We start from the raw sequence: 11232 nt of genomic DNA, 5'->3' as shown, positions 1-11232 counted from the left end.
GCTACCGCTGTGGTGAGTCCGGCCATGTAAAATCCGCCTGCCGCTCCGCCATCTGGTGTGACCACTGCCAAAGAAGCACCCATGCTGCAAAAGCCTGTACGGGAAACTGGAAACCGAGCGCGGGGGGAGGCCGCGTGCAGACACAAGTGAATCCCCGAAGTCAGATGCAGGTTTTCTTCAGCGACAACAACCCGCAACCCGAGGGAGCTTGGGAGTCGACGTGGAAACCACAGTAGATGTCACGCTTGTTGACTCCACTGTTCAGAAAGTCCCCAGCAACGCAATAGGGCCTCTCTTCCATCAAGATAGTTCCGTCGGAGGATTGCTGCTAGGGTGGTCCTCCGCCGGTATTCAAGGACTTATTGTGTTGCCGGGAGTAATCAATGCTGACTATACAGGTCGCGTTTACATCATGGTCTATACTGTTTGCCCGCCTGTTTTTATTCCTAAAGGCAGTAAGATCGCGCAGATAGTTGCCCTTGGTGCCTCATTGGACCATCCGCCGCAACCCCATCCCTATCGAGGTGACCGTGGCTTCGGGTCTACTGGTCCTGCCGTCTGTTTTACCGCGAAAATGGACCAACGTCCTACAATGAGTGTTGTCATCTCCCAGCATGGCATGTCACGGCGAGTTGATGCAATGCTGGACACGGGAGCCGACGTCACGATCATTAGCCGAACCGTATGGCCTGTAAGCTGGCCAGTGGAGTTGCCCATGTCATCTATTGCGGGCGTTGGAGGACAGTCTCTTCCTCAGGTTAGTAAACGGCCTATCCTTTTGCAATTCCCAGAAGGCCAACAAGCTAAACTTAAGGTGTATGTATTGCCTCTACCTGGAACATTAGAGGCCTTAATTGGCCGAGATGTTCTGAGCCAAATTGGAGCAGTGTTAACCACGAAGCTTTTTTAGTCCTGGGCACTGGGGAGCAGTCACCCAACCTGCCGCTGACTTGGAATACCAACATACCCGTGTGGGTTGACCAGTGGCCCATGACTGAAGAGCGACTGCAAATCACTAAGCAACTGGTTGCCGAACAACTTGCCTCCGGACACATCAAGCCTTCTGTTAGTCCATGGAATACGCCTATCTTTGTCATTCCAAAAAAGAACAGAAGGTGGCAACTTCTGCATGATCTCCGCAAGGTCAATGAGCAGATGCAGCCCATGGGAGCGCTGCAGCCCGGTATGCCGTCACCCAGTATGCTACCAGACGGATGGCATATACTGATAGTCGATTTGAAGGACTGCTTTTTTACCATCCCGTTACACCCTCAAGATACACAACGCTTTGCCTTTACCGTGCCAACAGTAAATAAGGCTGCACCCGTGGAGCGTTATGAGTGGGTTGTTTTACCACAAGGAATGAAAAATTCACCGACTTTGTGCCAACTTTATGTTGCATGGGCACTACAGCCACTTCGACACCAATGGTCGGACACCATCATTTATCACTATATGGATGACATTCTTTGCTGTCAGGAAGAACCTTTTACACAACAGTCATTAAAACAATTAGGCGACATCTTATCTACCAAGGGACTTGTCATTGCACCAGAAAAGATCCAACGCACGGCTCCATGGAAATATCTTGGATGGACCATTGCAGAGTCAAAAATTCAACCCCAGAAAACAGAGCTTGCGACTCAATTATGTACCTTACATGATGTCCAAACCTTACTTGGTGATATCCAATGGGTGCGGCATTGTGTTGGTATCTCTAACACTGATATTGTGCCCCTGACGGCCCTATTGCGCGGCACGAATCCTGCTACCAAGATTATCCTGACACCTGAACACCATGCGGTATTGCAGCGCATTACGGAAAAACTACATCTGTCATGGTCTTCGCGGCGCCCCCTAAACCTGCCCATATCCTTACTCATATGCAATGGGAAAGACTCACCATATGCAGTTATTTGCCAGTGGCAACACAGCAACGGGGAATCTTTTTCCCCTGTTCTGGTCGATGCCGCTGACAAAGGCAAAAATCGCAGAGATGTCTTTAACATCTTGGAGTGGGTGTTTTTGAGTGTACAACCAAAAACAAGTATCCAGACCCGAACCGAAGCAGTAGGTGAATTGATACGCAAAGGGCGATCAAGAATCTTAGAGATCAGTGGTCAAGAGCCGAACGATATCAGTATACCTGTTAACATGGCTGACCTAGAGTGGTGGCTCCAAAATGCTGTGGCCATACAAAATGCTCTGTTAGGTTTCTGTGGTAAGGTACATTCGTGTCAGCCTCAGGGAAAGTTATGGCAGGTGCTACAGCGAAATCAATGGATAGAAAAGTCCAAAGTAAGTAGGGAACCCCTTTCAGATGGCGTTACTGTCTACACGGATGTGGGTAAGCGCTTGCGACGTGCCGCATGCGTGTGGAAAGAAGGTGAACAATGGAAACAACACGTCATGGAGGGACAGCCTCGGGATTCCCTTCAGACTTTGGAATTAACTGCGGTAGTTTGGGCTCTAACAAATTGGTTAAATACCCCTCTAAACGTAGTGACTGACTCGCTGTATGTAGCAGGGATAGTACCACGACTGGAGAACGCCTTAATAAGGGAAACATCTAACCCGCGGTTGGGAAGCCTGTTCATCACCTTGCGCTCTGTGCTGGGTCAACGAACAGCAGCTTGCTGTGTTATCCACATTCGTAGTCACCAGCTAGATGTGGGGCTAGGCCAAGGCAATCAGCTCGCTGACAGCCTGGTTAGCTCCGTATGTCATCTACCCCCTATGGATAAGTTTCAGCAAGCTAGGCAAAGTCACGACATGTTTCATCACAATGCCAAGGGTTTAAAACGGCAATTTGGCTTGACAGAAAGTGAGGCCCGAGGTATTGTACAGGCCTGTCCAAGATGTGGAAACCATGGCCCAGGCATTGGGCTTGGAGTAAATCCAAAAGGGCTGAAAGCTCTAGAATTATGGCAAATGGATGTCACTCATGTTTCAGAGTTCGGTCGATTAAAATACGTACATGTAACCATTGATACCTTTTCGAAGATGATATGGGCAACTGCATTACCCGGAGAAAAGGCACATCATGTATGCAAACACCTTGTGGCCTGTTTTGCTGTATTGGGCGTGCCTGAGCGCATAAAAATGGATAATGGACCTGCCTATGTCAGTCAAAAGCTTAGGATGTTTCTATCTCGATGGGGGGTTGATCATGTTACGGGAATTCCACATTCACCTACCGGGCAAGGGCTAGTAGAATGTACCCACCAAGTATTAAAAGACTATCTCAGAAAGCAAAAGGGTGAGGAGACGGACGCACAGCAGAGGCTGCACCGTGCGCTCTTCACCCTGAATTATCTCTGTCTCATGGGCGACCGTGAGGAACCCCCAGTGATCATTCACCATCAGCAGCTTAAATTTAATAATACAACAACTTCACTGCAGTTTAAAGTAATGTATAGGGACCCAGTCTCCGGAATATGGATTGGGCCTGCCCCTGTTATTTTTAATGGTCGAGGTTATATGTGTGTTTCCACAGATCGTGGTCCAGTGTGGGTACCCAGCAAGAATGTGAAGCCTGTCTTGACTCGCCATGACTCATCTATCGACCAAGACGGCGGAGATCCTGATTCTGGGGATACTGTTCCCAGTGGTAATGGCTCTCTACAAGATTGAGCCCAGGCAAAATATGTGGGTTACCTGAGCGAATAAGACAGGGCAACACGCTTTCTGTTTGTCTTTAGCTTCTGCTACCCAACCCTTTAGAACCTGTTTAATAGGGGTCCCCAGCTATAATGTCAACAGCTTCCAGGAGTACAGCACGGGAAGCTGCAGTGGCAGTCTGTCGACTGCTAACTGCAGTGCCACCCTCATTGCAGGCCTAAACAAAACACTGCCATGGGACCCACAGGAGCTAAACCTGTTGGGGTCCATGAGAATTGGGAACACGTCAGGCAATTGGACTCAAACCTGCATATATTTTGGGGGACGCGTGCACCCTTACCGGTTGTTTAACTGGACAGGGTGGACGAATGTCACCCCAACAGCAGTCTATTATGACTATCAAAACCGTGATTCCTTCTGTGGCACCAATGGCACCAGCCGCCAGGGGCTGGGAGCCCTTGGAGCTGAGGCCAAAAGGGGCCACTTAATTTGGAACAATGGTACCCCAAAGGCCTTGCCGCCAGACGTCTTTTTGATATGTGGTGACAGGGCCTGGCAGGGAATCCCAAAAAGCGTAATGGGTGGTCCGTGTTATCTTGGTAAGCTGACATTACTGGCACCGGATCAAAATTGGTGGAAACATATCATGAAGAACGAGACCGCCGTCCGTAGTAAACGGGCAGCCATAGGGCTCTCACCTGATTGTAATGATCAAGTTTCCCTACGCAGTCCTACTGAAAGAGTGTTTCTGTCCTTCTTCGTGCCTGGAGCAGCGGCAGGCAATGCCCTGAACCAAATAGGACGATTGGCTTGCTGGGCTGAGAAGCAAGCTAACGTCACCACTGAGATAATAGAGAGCCTATTAGAGGACCAAGGTAGTGTGCGACATGCTATTCTGCAAAATAGGGCTGCAATTGATTTTTTGCTATTAGCTCAAGGCCATGGTTGTGAGGATTTTGACGGTATGTGTTGCATGAATTTGTCTGATCATGGTGAATCCATTCACAAACAATTGCAGTGGTTGAAGGAACATACAAGTAAGATCCGTCAGAACCATGGGCTATTCGACGAATGGCTAACTAACCTGTTTGGAAATTTACCGCAATGGCTAACAGGGTTACTTACTGAAGGCTTACGCATTTTACTAATCCTTGTAGCTGTCGGTTTGTGCTTATGTGTAGTATTAAGCTGCTTTAAGAACGCTCTGCTAAAGGTAGTGAATCATGCCTGGATTGCTCAAAAACAAGAGGGGGAAATGATGGAGGAATGGTTAGGGGAATGGTTAAGCGAGAGAGGGCATGATCTGATTGGGATGAGCAATCCCGTCTTCAGGGTAGAGGAAGGAATCTAGGCCAAGGCAAGCGATCCTTGCAGCGGCCTTGAGCACTACAAAAGAAGGTATTCACGAAACTGGTAAACAAGTCTAGACGGAACTAGGTTCCATATATGAAAGCGGACCCCTCCTCGTGGACAGCAACCTTGCACCAATCATGTATCCGCTTTATGCGTGTGGACAGAAACTGTAGCCAATCATGTAACTATTGCTAGCGCATGCTTATTGCTTGTCTATATATACTTTGTGTAAGCTCTAATAAAAGGAGAACGATCATACTCATACTGAGACTCCGTCGTTACTCCGGGTCCGCCTCCCACTCCTGCGTCCTCTGACACATGGGCCCTGATGGGTCACAGCCACAAGTGCTGAAGGAGCTGGCTGATGTCATTGCAAGGTCACTCTCAAGCGTCTTGGAAAGGTCATGGTGGTCAGGAGAGGTGCCTGAGGACTGGAAGAAACAAAAAAAAAATCGCTCCGGTTTTCCCAAAGGGCAGGAAGGAGGACCCAGGGAACTACAGGCCAGCCAGCCTCACCTCAATCCCTGGGAAGGTGTTGGAGCAGCTAATCCTGGACACCATTTCCAAGCACATAAAAGACCTTCTATGGCCCCGAGAAGGTCCTGAGAGCCTTCTCTGATGGCATGACTGGCTGGGTAGATGAGCGGAGAGCAGTGGATGTTGCCTGCCTTGACTTCAGTAAGGCTTTAGGCAGTGTCTCCCATAACATCATCATAGGCAAGCTGAGGAAGTGCAGGCTAGATGAGCATACAGTGAGGTAGATTGAAAACTGGCTGAACGGCAGAGCTCAGAGGGTTGTGCTCAGTGGCGCAAAGCCTATTTAGAGGAATGCAACCATGCCCAGCCCCTGCCTCACCACCCCTGGGGCCCAGCGAGGTCCTTGCAGCTTCCACCCTCCTCCCAGCCCCAAAGCAGGTGTCATGCTGGCTGGGTTAGCCAGCACATCCTCCTGGAGTGTCCCCATGCGTCCTCTGACCATCTGTCCTTCCAAGTTGCCCCTGGCAGTGCTGGGAGAACAGGCAGCCTGGGCTGCAGTCCTTCAGGAGTGTCCCCATTGGTCAGGCAGGGCCTCCCCAGCACTGTGGCACCGCGTGCTCCCCTGCCTGGTGGCATTTTTAGCTGTGGGGTGCTTATGTTTTTTTCAGGGCTGGCTGTGACAGTCCCAGGGCAGGTCACGGCCTCCTCCCATTGTTTCATGCTGGCACGTTGCAGGAGAGAGCAGTGACCGGCAGCTGAACAGGTTGCAGCATGGGCCCCCTAAAAAAGCAGCTTTAGAGAGTTGTGAGTAGAGGTGGATTCAAGGCTATTGCTACGAAGTTGCGGGCTGTGATGGGCGCTGTGCTGTTCGGATGCCAAAGCTGCTTCACCTAGCAACGTGTTTCTTTAGAAAAGAAGAGCTCTGAAGCTCAGATGAGCCTGAAGTGGTGACACCAAAATAAGTAAAATGTCGTCCTGTCCTGCTTTCCCAGCATGATTAAAACTGTCAGTAAGTGGAAAAGGAGGATTTTGTTTCTAAACTCTATTAGCCAAGTGAGGGGGTAACTTGAAAAAACTTGGAGCTGCATAGATGGTAGTGCTATCTAGCCATGCTCTTATGCAAAAGCTCTTATACACACCATTCTAGAATTAAGAATATATAACATCTTAAAAAAGTTCATAAAATTCTTTACAGATAGTGTTCTTTCCATTCCATCAGATTCCTGCTAAATATAGTCCTGTTATTAGATTAATAATTTTATGCCTGAGGATTTAGATGGAAAAGCAGCACCCGCTGAATATGTCTTTACCTTCTGAAGAGCTGAAAGGAAGCTCATGAAGCTGATATAATAGAAATATTTTATTCATTTTTTTTTTCTAGGTCAATGTTGAAAAAGAAAAAAATTAAAAAGATGTAGAGCAAAAGAATTCTATAGTATTATGGTTAGGATACTCATCTACATATAGATAGTTGTTTCTGTTGAAGAATTACTGGATTAAAGCAGGAACAGTCCTGGGAGCAGAGACTGGAAACCAGAACTCCTCTACTAGGTCTCCTAATTACTGAACTGCAAAGTTATCAGCCCTTGAATTCTTCTTCTCTGGTCTTATTAATTTGTATTTCATTTACGTAGGTGCAGAGCATCAAAAGGGAAGGTGAATAGTTTTCCCACCAAGTCTGTGCTAAAGTCTAGTGCCTGGTAATGCCTGGTGCATTCTCCTGGAAGACGCAAGCTTGAATTCCTTCAAGAATATGGAATTCACCAGAAATAGACTCTCCACCTCCTGAGCAACATGAATTTCTCCACTCCAGAAGTTATGTACCATCTTTATTTAAAAAAATAAAATAGCTTTAACGGCATTTTCAGGGATCCCTATTGGAAAGCTTGTGTTAGGTATGTTTTGAATTCATCTACTAGATGTTCTCAGGAGACTTGGGCTTCTTTTTGCCTGGTTCCTGGATTTTGACATGGGAAAAGGCACCTCATTGCTCACATCAAGGCAGTTTAGAGCAAGCAAAAAAAAATGCTAGCTGCCAGAGAATTTGCAAAAGGTGAAAATAAAGATTCCTACAAATTTTAGATACTTGCAGGTGCACAGTAAAAGAGATTTATTTTTTTTTTTGGATGGCTTTTTGGATATACATGCTTAAGCTAACCTGTGTTCTATGTAAGACACCTGCACACCTGCATCATTATTTCGAGTACTCCTTCTCCTTTCTGAAGCCATCTATAATTCTGTGTATTAAATGTTTTGCTCGCTGATTCTCCATTATATATATAAAAGGAAAAATACATTCAGAAAGTGTGACCTCTGAATCTGCCTATGAATGCAATGATGCAATACCTAGTAGAAGTGATTATAATACCATATAGGAAATGAGTGTACTTTACCAAGAAAATAAAATCAAGGATTTACTAAGAAACAATTTTTTAATAATATGGAAGTTAAAAGTCTAGATTATCCTGCCAGCTTTACTGTGTAACTGACTGTACAGCTGCAATAGAATAGCACCTTGTGTAGTGCAGAAGACTTGAAACTTCTTATGTTCCCATCAGCTAAGGCCAGCCTTTTTGATGTGTGGTAATTTTATATTGTAAAAAGTATTGCACTATTATAATAAATATTAACAAATTATAACAGAATGTTAATAAATATTTTATATTGGTAAATATATTGATAATAAGTTGATGTAATTAACTGTGTACAATTTATATTGTATATCTTACCATGACTGTACTTTGGATTTTAGTCCTGATAGTCTATTAATACTTTCTGGAGCAAGTCTTAGCTAGAGGATAGTAATTAGTAGCACTGTCATCTAGCTACACTTTAATGTGATTGCATATTTCCTCCCTTACCATCTTGTTCATGGGGATCAAGCCCCAGGATCATTTAAATACAGATAGATGCTACTATTTGTTCACCCTGCCCAGCTGACCCTACTGGGGTAATGGATTATTCTGAGTTCTGATTTAAGAGATTCTCAAGTGCAGGCTGGATGGTTTAGCAGTACACATAGGAGATGCATCAAGGATCATGCTGAGGTTTCTATGTTTTACATGAAAGTAAACCTTAAGAAATATTAGATCATCTTTACATAGGGTTGATTTAAGCAGGCTGATTCTTATGTTGTCCTGTATATAGTCCCTACTTTATTCACAGGCAGAAATAGTCCTAATAGCTGGCAAAGATCCTATAATACAACTATATGTGATCCTGTCACAGTAAGGACATGCATAATTTGGTGGGATCTTTTGTAATATTTTACAGCTCAGATCATTAGCACTGAAACTATAACCTCAACTAAATTTCTAAGTTCAGTTCAGTTACATAAAAAGATCTTTTTAAGTTTCTCTGTAGAAGTTTTGATTGTTTCAGTTCTGCATCAGAAACTGCTATTAAACATATGGCATACCTTCCAGCAACATGAAGTCAGCTCACTTTACTAACCTTTTTAGGTTTTTTGGATGACACTGTGCAATTACTGTTAAACAATATAGCTGAGCTGGGAAAACTTAATCTGTTTCAAAATGGCCAAAAAGTAAACTTAAAAAACAAAAACAAAAAGGTACTTTTAGCTTTTATCAGAAATGCTGATATTGAATTAAAAAAAACATTAGTTTGAATTTTTTCATCTCCTCCTCAGATTCATTTCTGCCTTCTATTGCTCTTATTGCTCAAGATAGAAACAGTTGCTCATTAAGTTACTCTGGATTGCTCTCTTCTCTCACATTACATTACTGTTAGCTTTGAAGTGTAAAATCAGACAGAGAAGCTCAACCTGCTTGTTAGTCATAGCAAAATAAACCATATCGAATCAAGACACAAGCATACAGGAGGTAAAAGAATCACATTACCACATTAACTTCAGCATAGTAGAGACAATATGACTGTAACGTGAGACAGAATTTGGCTCAAATATTCTTATTTATAGGCAGTTACTCTTTGTGACTATTGTAGATAAGCATTTCTACAAGGTCCTGTTCATTCGTGAGACATACTGAAGGCATAAGAACTCTTCATTTGTATAAGGTCATCAATACTAGACTTCGAAAATGACTTTGGTATACACCTATATGACATTACCTATTTTATTTGGCTAATATGTAATACATACTCCTACTTTTCAGTTAACATTTTATAAAGGAGTTAGCATAAAGTTTGCACAGAACAAGAAGCAGCTATCGTTGTCAAGAATGACAGCCTACAGCAAGTAATTTTGTACTCCTACAGTAATTGGATGTGAAACATAATGATAATGAGACCTGAAGTTGTGTTAAGAGTGTTTTTAAGGTGACATAAGTGTGGTAAGTGAAAATGTAATTGTTGTAAAGCTACAGGTTTAGAAAACTTCTCAAATGCAGTCTGTGAACCCTGTATCGTCCCTATACTAGATTAGAGACCCTGAAATGTTCTTCTGATCTTGAAGTGATAGCAAGTACATTATAGTACAGTGAGTTATAGCAAGATGAGAGATTGTTGCATTCATCCTGCATATTAAATTTGTTAATTATCTATAAACCAATATATTTCAGCTTTCTGAACATCTGTTAGAAAAAGCTTGGAAGCTTCATTAATAGGTAATTGTTTCATAATTATCCTGAGAAGATGTCTAATGTAAATTTTCTCATTTAAATTATATTATAATTTATGGATGAAGTTTTTAGTCTTCTTGCTTTTTGCCTAATTGTTTTCAGCCAACATCTGCCAAATAGGAAAAAAATATATATATTTATATATTTATATTTTTATATTTTTATATAAAATGTCATACACACCAAAGCTTTTTCCAGTATTCAGTAAACACAGCAAATGTCCAGTAGCAGTTGATATCCATGCAGAAAAAGACACTAACAATATTGGATACCCTCTTCCAGCTGTTGATGCAGAGATTTAGCCTAGGGAGCTGTTTACAAATGTATTCAGCTGAGTTTTACCATCTGGTATTTACTGACTATGGGTTCAATCCTGCTTGTGATCATGAGACTCATCCTAATCAAGTCTGTGGGAACTAATTCCAGTGGCATAGTTAGGATCAATTGCTAGTCAAATGATGAAAATTTGAACTTCCTGAGATCCTTTAAAGAAACGTATAGATATGAAATGCTCACCCTCAGCAGAAAAATTCCAGTTCATTTGAGCACTACCTTTTCTGAAATTAGACAATTTTTTTTCCTCCCTGTGAGACTTTTTGTCTTACTGCTCCAAAGGAAAACTTCTTATTGCTTAAAGATTTTAGCCTCTGGCTAAACATTTGCTCTGTAAATGGAACCATTCACCATCTATTTAAAAGGAGTGTAAAAATTTCTTCTAATAAGATTTGCCTGTTGAAAGAGTTAGAAAGTAGGAAGAGCTGCAGAAGAATGTGAAGGAGAAATGGTGCTTATTTAACCTAACTTGACTCTATAGCTGATATTTTATAAACTACTCCACAACTCATCTGAAATGGACAGTGATTTCAGTTACTTAGAAAAAAGTAAGAAGTAAAAAATAAAAAACTAAAAGGATAGGAATTATGTAAAGTTATATGAAAAGGGGTGTGTGTGTGTGTGTGTGTGTGTGTGCGTGGGTGTGTGTGTGGTGTTTGTTGTTGTTGTTAAACATAATGAGTATCTGAGTACTTACTTCAACATTTTTATGTGTTGGAGATATTTCACTTATAGCGTGTTACACAAGATATAACAAGAAGCACATGGATGAAACAGATGAATGCTGAGGTAAAATAAGAAAGGCTAATATATTCCTGTACGTAGTAAGAGATGGAAGTAAGTAGTTGTC

The sequence above is a fragment of the Apteryx mantelli genome, chromosome 2 (genome assembly GCF_036417845.1).
Source record: "Apteryx mantelli isolate bAptMan1 chromosome 2, bAptMan1.hap1, whole genome shotgun sequence".
Taxonomy (NCBI): domain Eukaryota; kingdom Metazoa; phylum Chordata; class Aves; order Apterygiformes; family Apterygidae; genus Apteryx; species Apteryx mantelli.
The sequence above is the reverse complement of the archived record's forward strand: the minus strand, read 5'-3'. Positions refer to the sequence as shown.